The sequence below is a fragment of the Ornithodoros turicata genome, chromosome 1, assembly GCF_037126465.1.
Source record: "Ornithodoros turicata isolate Travis chromosome 1, ASM3712646v1, whole genome shotgun sequence".
Taxonomy (NCBI): Eukaryota; Metazoa; Arthropoda; class Arachnida; order Ixodida; family Argasidae; genus Ornithodoros; species Ornithodoros turicata.
Window position 1 is genome coordinate 108,156,100 of NC_088201.1, and position 11,280 is coordinate 108,167,379.

Here is an 11,280-nt window from a genome sequence, read left to right on the forward strand (position 1 = left end):
CTTGTGGATGCAGATAAGAAGGTATAGTACAAATAATCCTAAAACAAGCAAGCAGCATTATGTTTTCTCCAATTACAGGCCATCTTCGTGGATGCCGGAGTGAATGGGAGGTGCAACGACTCCATCACCTTTCGTGCAACGGAGTTGTTCCGGAAGCTTGACAGCGGGGACTGCAACATCCCTCAGCCTGTCCCACTTCCTGGTAATTGCTCTGTTTCAACGGGCCCATTCAAAATATCACACAAAAATGAAATGCTTAGTAGATATTATTTGACTTGCAGGCCAGACAGCTCCAACGGGGTTTGCTGTCATCGCAGATGCTGCATTTCGCTTGAAGAAGTACTTGCTGAGGCCTTATGCTCAGGAAGATCTGCAGCAGAAGGCAAACCGCGTTTACAGCTACAGGTTAGTTCTGTACGAGTCATGCCTAGTTCAGGCATGGACGAACTCTAAGAGGGCATGGGATTTTTCAGCCAAGGAATTAGATGCGAGGTGTAGTACTTTGGGTGTTTTGAAAGGTCATTTTGTACCTTACATTCTGAAACAACAGATAAATTAATGGTGATGAATTGGGAAATTACAAGATTAACTGGAACGATTAAGAGGTGCATAAACATCACGTGCAGAACACATTTTTCTCAGGCATTCGCGAGCCCGGCATGTGGTTGAAGCATTCTTCGGCATAATGAGCTCGCGGTTCCATGTCCTGCTGACGGAGATCAAAGGCTTGCCTGAAAACGTGACACGAATGGTCCTTGCATGTTGTGCTCTATACAACTTTGTAAGCCACAAGGGGCGCCAGCAGCCCACGTCGCAAGCAACAGGGGGACTCGAGGACCTCGAGGGGTATGGTGCCAGGTCATCAGATGAGGCTCGAAGGATGAGTGACCACTTCAGGGAATACTTTGTGAGTGAGCGTGGTGCCCTGCCCTGGCAGGACAAGTACCTAAATGCACACTAAACGTGAGGTTCACTTTTTTACTTGCTCTTGTGTAATTCGCACCATTGTCCCGTTGTCTGACATTAGCCTGTTGAATATGATGCATTTGAAAGGTTGCTCAAGAGTGGTGTAATATGGTAACATCTCGTCTCTTACAGTACCACCACTGCTGTGTCCCGGGTCAATCACACCCGGCAGCTCTTCTGATTGACCTGACGCAATGCCTCATCATTCTTGCCCTTCCTGGACATTCCATCATCACCAATCAGGACTCATGTACACCGTCTCCTTTGGTCCTTGTGTATTGGGTAGTTCATCATGGCCCTTAAAGAGTACCCTCTGAGTATTATCCTCCAAAATGTGATGGAACTGTGTAAACTACAAGAGTGGTTCTGCATGGGGAGCAACTTTCTGTGTACTATATTCTACCGCACATTTTCCTCTTGTTTAAACGTGTATACAGCCACATGTGTACACCATTGCCACCACCATTGAGCACTCGAACACAACTTTAGCAAACATTACTTTATTTGTGACTAGAGGAAGTGATTGCACAAGAGGCGTAAACTGTGGTGCTCATTTCACACCTTGTCAACTTGAGTGAAACCCTATTGTGGCTTGCAAGCGAACAAAAATAGGGCAATGCTGTCTGCAGGCATCTATAGTAGGAACTAAAAACTGTTCACTGCAAATTTTTGTATTTGCAGTTTTCTGTTTTTTATTCTTGGTTGAGGCTCAAAATGTTAAAAATTTTGTACACAAGTGTTGTGATGCTAACCCGGGAAGCAGCAATTTTTTTGTTATTATTATTATTTTTGCAGCGATTGCATTGGGTAACATTGTCCAAATGAAAAGTCAATAAGTTGCAATTATTTTCTGACCCAAATAACAACCATATGTGTGAACACTTATCCATGCAGAGAAAGCCATGCTTAGAGAGTGCACACTGGAAATACGCACCTTGAGATTGACACATTGTGTTTTGTTTGAAGTATGAGCTCTAGTATTTGTATCTTTAGAATGTCTTTTCCTAAGGGATCCAAGGTGCGGAGCTCTGACGCAACCTGCATGCCGAAGTGGTAGTCAGAGTCCCGTATATCAGGGTCCCGTCATCGGGCTCGTTCAACACAGATATAGCTTTGTTGAGCATTTCTTGTGGTGTAGGAACTGTCTGTCTTTTTTTATCCTGCACTAGAGCTCGGCAACTTCTTCTGTTTTGGAGGTGGTTCCACTGGCTCAGGATCTGGCTGTATTAGTACATACAGTAAGCTATTTGGTTGCTTGCTTGCCTCTCTAAAATAATGTGGTATATGACAATTTACCTCATCTAATAGAATTTCACTTATACTTTCACTTGTTGTGTCATGGCTCGGAGAAACAGCCTCAGTGCATGACGACTGACATGGATTTTCTGCAGGGGGCTCGCATATTGCCTCACTGTCGGCATCCTCTGTCGGTGTCCCACTGCTACTAGGAAACTGTATTTTTTTGCTCACTTAGGAGACTAGTTAACAGAGATATCTTAATTGACCTTAATTATTGGTTTTAAGGAGCACATTGGAATCATAATAGTAAAGCCTGATCTCCACATGCTCTGTTCGAGCCACTGATGAAGCACAAAAGTAATCACCACGTGTACTACAGACCTAACTATTTCACCTCAGTTGGTTGCTGCAAACTGCAAGCGATCGCCAAAAGAGCGACAGTTATGTCGATATCTCCGACTTTACTTAACGTCACAGAAAAACATCCTACACGATTCTGGCAAAACCTTATCACGGTATGTTCAACGATCTTGATTTTGTTTATGTATTTTGTATTCTTTTCGCTTTCTCGTATCCGCGGTCACAAGCCGTATCACTCCTTTCGTTTTGTTCGACACAGCTGTTGCCCATCACTGGTACGAAAAGCGCTGATACGTAGTAGCGATGTGAAACATCGTGGGACATACCGCGATAAAGATTTCCTTGAATCGCCAATGACGTATTTCTCTTACATTAAGTGACGGCGCAGATATCTACGCCACTATCAGTCTCTTACTGATGGCTTGTGGTTTACAGCAGACGGCGGAGCTCAAATAGTTCGCTCTGTAGCGGGCCTTATGCATAAGTGCCCGCCATCTATGTGCGGAGACGGAGACTACGTTTACGCGCCATGTTTGAGTATAGCTGCCTGTGGTTTCGGTTTTAGCCACATCGGCTATCGCCAGCAACATGGCATCCCGGGAGGTTGACCGGCAACTCCCCATTACTTCTCGTGCCACTGTGCACCTAAAAGGGCAATACTGGCCCGAATACCGAGAAGGTGCATCCTCAGTTCGCTATCATTACCTCTATAATAATTAAAAAGACACGTGACACGTTCACGGTCAGAACATGCTTAGATAGAGGTTGTTCGGCGTGTCACACGACGGCAGCTTCTTTCAAAAGTAGGTCTATACTAAACGCGAGCTACAGAGGACTTCATTTGTGTGCAGGAGTGTTGAATTTCCAGTGGAAGAGTGCTGCCAGACCAGCATTTAGATGATGATTGGGAAAATGAGCTTTGTGCACTGGCTCTCTTAGTAATACATGTCCGTTTGGGACATTGTTGCCATAACTGCTTTTAAAAAGGAGCTGTGTACCAAGCAGATAACAAAGTACGACACATCAGATTTCAGAGCAAAGGCAATGTGCTGCTTCTGGTGTGCCGTCGCCTTTGCATCGCAAAGACAACGGTATGACATGCGAAAAAATCGTCAAATCACCGCAGAAAGTCTGGTTTGCTGTGTCTCCAAGGAAGGGGTTCTCTTCCTCTTTCTTTGTGTGAACAGTCAGCCCCACATGACTTCCATCTCAAAAAGTATGTATCCATTCACGTTTTGTTGGGTTTCTGGTACGAAACAGCTACATGTGCGAGTATGAAAGTAGGCTACATCTGATATTTTACTGAAGGTACAAAAAATGTGTCGAGTCACAGGTGCTCAAATGCTTTTTTATTCAGTTACTGAACAGGACCAGCAACTGAGCAAAGAGTCCTGTAGTAAGATCATTTATCGCTACTCCATGCTGCACAAACGCGCATATAGGGACCCGCTACGTAACTGCGTAACACACCGCATCAGACCACGCTGCTGTAAACTTCGTGCAAGTATTTGAGTATTCATATGTACAAAAGCGACCGAGTCCTAAAAGTGGGCATTCGACGTGAAATTGCACGGAGTTGCAGGTACGCCGAGCGTGCTTATGCGATGCTGTTTGCTCGTTGTAGAAGACGACAACTAAGTTGTCCGAAAGAAACATTAGTATAACGTTAGCTCGACTGTGCATTCTTCCTGCTCGCCTGCCATCCTAAAAAGCTCGAATCGCAAGTTTCCCAGCTCTTCAGCTGGTCCCGTTCCAGGAAATCGCACAGAGCACGACCACCCAAATACTCAAATATGGCGCCGCCGCCACGAGATGGCAGCACTTATGCATAAGGCGTAATACGCCTTTGTGCTTCAATGGTAGCTTAAGCAGATCATGTGAAGATCAGGCTTTATTACAATTGCGCTGTGCTGCCTGAAGTCAATAGTTAAATAGATGATTGAAACATGTATGTGAATTGGTCCCCAAATTCAGAAAAATATGGTTTCCTAGTAGTATCCCCGTCGAGTGAGAGAGAGAGAGATTATGGGTTTAATGGCAAGCCCCGTCGAGTGATCCGATGACAAAAGTAAAAGCGTCCTTAGGCTAACTCCTTTTTTAATGAAAAATGTTGCAGCTTCTCAGCTGTTGTTTCTCAGTGGTACACCCTCACAGAACTGTTGATTGGTGAGATATAGGCATGACATCCTATATGCAGTAACCCTGATTTGTTTGCACTTTTTTTTTTTTCAGTTTTGCAGCTTACATGGTACCTACTGAAAAATTTGTGTCATAAATGCTTCACACCTCACACCTTCCAATTCAGGAGGTGAGACTTTTTTATCTTGAGTTGTATTTAATAAGTTCCTTCCAAGCAAGCACCACCAGATGCAGCTGCATCCACAAAAAAAGATCTCACGAGCTATACCACGCATACTGCTGAGGAATTATGGTTTGTTTTATGCGTGGTGGCAGGCCTCCTGTCCCAACAGCGTGCACTATAAAGGTGCACAAGGTATTTGCAGCGTGCGACTTTTCTTTGTTAAAATGTTAGTTCTATCCCAGCCACATGATCTAAATAAAACGGGTCGTGAGGTGATGTTTTCTTTTGAGTCAGGCAAGATATCAACAGGAAAGATTTCAGATATAACCTTTAATATATATATATATATATATAATGAAAAAAATAGCCGGAGCTCTTTGGCTGGACGTATAGCATATGTTTGTAACTCAAACGTCGCCATGCCAGTACTGGACAGCTGTTTCGGCCTTGTTGGGCCTCATCAACAGTACGCAGGCTGGCAACGTTTGAGTGGACGGCCTCAGAAGGTCACGTAACACGTGATTCCTCCCGTCAGGGTGAGATAACTCACGCACTGAAAGCCCAGTGCAAAGCCAGTGAAGTATAAAATGAAAAAAATAGCCGGAGCTCTTTGGCTGCACGTATAGCATATCTTTGTAACCCTGACGGGAGGAATCACGTGTTACGTGACCTTCTGACGCCATCCACTCACACGTTGCCTGCCTGCGTACTGTTGATGAGGCCCACAAAGGCCGAAACAGCTGTCCAGTACTGGCATGGCGACGTTTGAGTTACAAACATATGCTATACGTGCAGCCAAAGAGCTCCGGCTATTTTTTTTTTCATTTATATATGTATATATATATATATATATTATAACCTTTCAGATGTCAACAAGACATAACGTATAAATAGACTGTGTATAATGATAGCTCATTATACTTGTGAATATCCTATGCAAAAGTGAAAGCTATGCAAATATGTACGTATATGTCATACCCACTGATATATAATAAACACAAAGTTTTGATTTATTGCTGTATGTGTATATTCTAATTGCATGTTGTGCGCTACAGCATGCTGCTGAAGCAATGACGAGCACATTTATGTCCGTGATGTTCATGTTGCTCATTTGCATTTTCTGGAGCAGAACCCGAGAGATTCAAGTCGGTCAACTTGCGAACATCAAGGCATTCAAGGCTTGAGGCGGAAGAGTTTCAGGAAATGGTCATACCAAGGAAGTTCCGCGAAGCCGTGATGAAGCTGGCGCATGAAGGAATCATGTCAGGAGACCAAGGAGTCCGGACAGATTTTGACAGACTTTTTTTTTTTTTTTTGCCTGGAATTCAAGCAGACGTAAAGAAATTCGTGAAGTCGTGCGATCAGTGACAGCGGACGACGCCCCGAGGGAAAGTGACCATGGTACCCCTACGAAGGATGCCGACCACTGACACGCCATTTCAACGTGTCGCCGTTGATCTCATCGGACCGATCTCGCCCGCCACCACAAAACGGAATCAGTATATCCTTACCATGGTGGATTACGCGATGCGCTACCCCGACGCGGTAGCCTTGCCGGACATCACGACGGAACGGGTTGCGGAGGGTCTCGTCGAGATGTTTAGGAGGTCAGGAGGAATCTCAAGGGAGATTCTCAGCGACCGAGGACCCGCTTTCATTTCGGAAGCCATGCAAGAAGTGAGTCACCATATTACCCAATGGGAAATGGGTTGGTAGAAAGATTTAACGGAACGATCAACACAATGCTGAAACGCATGTGTGAGGAGAGGCCGAAGGATCTGATCTGATCTGATTTGGGTTTTTCTGGAGCATTAGCTACTAAGGCCATAATCCGAAGGACTGGGATCGGTACTTATCGCCCTTGCTATTTGCGTATCGGGAGGTACCCCAAGCAAGTCTAGGCTACTCCCCATTCGAACTGTTGTGGGCGGCACGTACGAGGCCCATTATATCTGTCTTGCGCGAGTGGAGGACTAATGAAGAAATTGAACACGATGTAAAGACGACGTACGAGCATGTCTTCGAGCTGCGCAATAAACTGGATGGATGGGATGGGATTATGGGTTTAATGGCACAAAGGCAGCAAAGGCCATAGAGCGCCAAAACTATGGTGAGTGTGTGGTGGTGTGAGATGATTATGGGAGAGATGATGTGAGAGAGAGTGTGTGTGGTCGTTAAAAGCTATCTACGGGTATGAGCGATGAGATGGACCAGGATAGGAGAGAGAGGAGAATGACGATAACAAGTGAGTACGGCAGTTAAAAGCTATCTAAAAGTGTGAGCGATGAGGTGATCCATGATGAGATATTTACATGAGGAGTTCGGTGATATTGGATAAAAGCGGAGCAATGCTTAACATCTACATCTGACATAGTAGCCCATACATGGTCAAAAATCGGATGCCATTATCAAACGGCACAAGAGGAGTGTCACCCAGTAGAAGGGCTGGGTGGAGTGGAGTAGTAGTGTATCAGCTCAACTGGCCCACAACTCACACAGTGGCCTGGACGCCATTAATGAGCAATTAGAGCTAATTGGGACCCCCCACAGTAATTAGGACCCACCAGGGAGTCATTACACTAATTGGGGACCATCTAGGACGTGTTCAGACCACTGTGTGAGTTGTGGGCTAGTTGAGCTGATAAAAATAAAAAAATAGATAGAAAATAAAATAAAAAGATAGAGATAGAGTGGAGAGAAGGAGTTTAGTTGAAGATCAACGACGTCATCTTGAAGAAAGCGGCCCGGAACGGCCGCTGACCGTCGCTGGGCGACGGAGCACAGAGGCAGGTTGCAAAGCATCGCAGCACCAGTTCCGCACATCCTGTGACGTCAGCTGTGACGTCATCATGGCATGTCTGGGCAAGTTAGGACAGCTCTGGACATGCAAGGAGAAAAACACTCGTAATACAGAGGCTGGGAAAGCAAGAGTATGCAAACCATCAATAGCTAACAAGAAAAAACAATTAGTTACACAACAAATGAGCCCACCAGAACAGGAGCGCAGAACCATGCGACTGCTCCATCCGAGAGGCAGGCAGAAACTGACTCGTAATGGTTTTTGTCCTGTATAAACCCCTCAGCTGCACCCCCTAGCGGTTACTTTCTCAACTAATCTCACAACAAAAGTATTAAGAATCACGCCAGCGCTACTCCCGGTCCCAAGGCAGAAGATGATAGAAAATGGCGGGAATGCCCGGACAACAGCAACCAGCACCCGACGTGCACGGGCACGAAAATCGCAAACAAAGCGGGAACAAAGTTGGCGAAATCATTAGTTACACAACAAATCACCTCACCACAGTAGGAGCGCAGACCGATGCGACTGCTCTCGTCGACAGCCAGGGATCAAGTGACGACGGAGCGAACGACCGCACGTCTTCTCCCAACGAGAGCCGGAGGTGGACTGACGTAAGCGCCACTCTACGGGTGCTACGCATGCGCGCGCTCGTAGCGCCCTCTGCGCGCTCCTACCGCCACCTGCGAGAGGCTAAGAGAGAAGAGCATTCCTGCGCCCCCTGCTGGCCGTTCTCATTGGTCGTGAGGCTAAGTGAGAAGAGCATTCCTGCACCCCCTGCTGGCAGTTCTCATTGGTCCAGACATCATCCTATTGTCTCAGGGCTACACTGTTTTTTTTTCACTAATGCTCCTTTGGTCAATCTGCAGTGAAGCCACGGTATGACGTCATCATGCACCTGCGTGGCTCAAGGACGCGTGCGCTCTAGACAGGGGACCTATTATTTATTGAATCACTATCCCAAGATTATTTCGTTTATTCTTCTATAACGATTGCATAGGAAACTATTGCAGAAGAGCACCATGCATGAAAACTGATCGTAGGAATTCCAAAGTCTTACTAAATGAGACTTGCAAAAGAACAAAACATCCTAACATGTAACTCCATCAATGGCTAATAAGAGGACTAGGCACTCAACAAATCAACGCGCGCAGAACTCGGGGCAGCACTATCGTCAAGACGACAATGTTCCTTGTCAAAAAAGAAAAAAATACTAAGCGTCAACAAAGGAAAGCATGCATATCGGGGCATTTCAGGACACGTCAGGACAAATCGTACGACTGCTGGGCAACAGAGGAAAACAAACACTTGAACAGAGTGAAAAAGGCACTCACCATCATTTTTCCCGTTCACAGCATTCCCTCATTGTAAATCCGCTCGTCACAAAATCCACCTGCATCGTCGAACACCATTCACCAGTGACGAACCACACATCCGCACCCCATCAGAGGCAGACAGAACCCCACCGAAGCTACGCTCTTCCACTGACGGCCAACGCCAGGAGCAGAATTTGCGTGTCGAGACCCGTCAGTGTCCAAGAGAGAAGTGAATCCTTGCGCCCCCTGCAGGCCGTTCTCATTGGTCGTAACGTCATCCTATTGTCTCAGGGCTACACAGTTTTTTTCCACTAATGCTCCTCTAGACAAGGTCAACCTGAAACAATAGTCTCTCGGTATGCGGTCATCATGCAGGTGCGTGGCTCAAGGACGCGTACGCTCTAGACAGGGCACCTGTAACTTATTGAATCACTATCCCTAGATTATTTCCTTTATTCTACTATAATGATTGCGTAGGGAACTATTGCAGAAAAACACCATAGACAAGAGGAGATTGTAGCATTTCATTCCCAAAGTCTTACTGTACAGGGAAAAAATAATGGTTCAGCAAGACATGTCCATCCCAGCCGAGAGCCATGCAGCTAAGTGAATAATGATGCTTTGTTCCTCCAGAATAAAGTCACACACCTGTCCCCCTCGCGGTTACTCTCTGAACTAAATGAATCGCAAAATTATTAAGAATAGCTCTACTCCCATTCAAGGCAGCACTATCGTCAAGAATATGCCTTGTACAAAAAGAAAAAAACTGCATGTAGAAGGAAAGCATGTCAGAACAAGCCCAGCCATGTCAGCACATGTTTGTCAGACAAGGGGGGAAAAAGCGAAAAGACACAAAGAAGGAAACCAGCATCAAACTATTTCTAAGCACACGCACTCCTCTTATTCAAGAACAGTGCTCATCATAAATCTGTCCAGGGGAATACACACCATTTTGCTACACTTTTTTCAGTAACAGTCAACGCATTGCTACAAACTGCGTGACGTCATCACATCCTGTCTGAAGAAGAAGACACCGGCAAAGACTCCTATTATTTATTGAATCGCAAGATTATTTCCTTTGTCCTACTCTTAATGACATTGATTCTCTCATTAAAATTCAACAAAAAAGCACCCCGCATATTAACGATTTTCACCCCAAAGGCTCATCATGGTCATTAGAATTACAGTAAACTGCCACTGCTCTTTTAAAATAATAAGTGAGACCACTCAACATCACCTCCAGGCTTATGTAATACATGACCCTTTCTATGCTCATACATTCGTTGTCTGAGGCTACACCTGCGAGCAAAAAAGGCGCGGAAGCCGGGTGGGCAAAGTTCCATTCGCGCATTGCGAGCATAAAGGCGGGAAAGCCTGGGAGCAAAGTTCTATTCGCGCATTCCAAAGCACAAGACAGAACGCCTTTACGGGAACACGATAGCATTCCTATACTATATTAATGATTACTGCATTGCAGTTTAGAAAAACTACAACTAAACTATAATTTTAGGATCCCATTAAAATTCTACTTTCTATGAAAACTATAATTGCCCTATTACTTGGATCGCTACTAATGAAGCGCTCCAATTTTTTTCTCTCTTCCCATTTCAGCCTTGTCATGCAGGGAAGCAGACTCATATCCAAAATAATTAATTTACACTGAGGGTGCCGTGCTTCAGGAATTCCTATCCTGCGCTCAGATGCAAGCATTTCTTCATGGATACCTTTAACAGCTGACTTCCTCAACATATCGAACACCCAACAAAATCAAACAAACAATCAGAGAAACCCTCTTCTCAGCTGTACCATGCGACTGTCTTCTTCGTAAAATCGGTGATCTGAGGAAGAGAGCAGCGAAAAATTGCGCGCACTTGTGCTTGATTTAAAAAGCCTGAAGCATATGCCAATAAACCAAGAAAAGGACACTCATGTCTGGTATCTGATAGTGCCACATACACAGACGCATTGTCGCAAAGAAAGCACAGGACAGGGATACACAAATTTCCTTAGGTGAGCAGGGAAAAGGCTTAAGACCTCAGGAATAATAGCAGAGTCACCGGACATCGCTACGCGGCTAACACAAGATAACAACAACAACAAGATAATAGCGGCGGGTAAAATTGCAACACTGCTAAACAAGCCCCAACATGCCATCATGACGTCGCAAACCAGGAAAAAGAAGCACGCGCGCACACACACAGCAGCTCAGGAATGCACAAGGAGAGGTGCTTTATAGGAATTTCTACTCCACACTCAGATACCAGCATTTCTGCACAAATACCTATAACGGCTGACTTCCT

The 11,280-nt window shown here is 45.3% G+C and overlaps 1 long non-coding RNA gene across 1 annotated transcript; it reads right to left on the reverse strand.

The window, feature by feature from the left end:
* Positions 1-7,513: 7,513 nt before the first annotated feature.
* On the reverse strand, positions 7,514-9,388 carry LOC135367513 (uncharacterized). Its single transcript, XR_010414483.1, has 3 exons — positions 8,999-9,388; positions 8,167-8,347; positions 7,514-7,745 (listed from the first exon to the last, which is right to left on the reverse strand). It is a non-coding gene; the product is annotated as an uncharacterized LOC135367513 (long non-coding RNA).
* Positions 9,389-11,280: the final 1,892 nt, after the last annotated feature.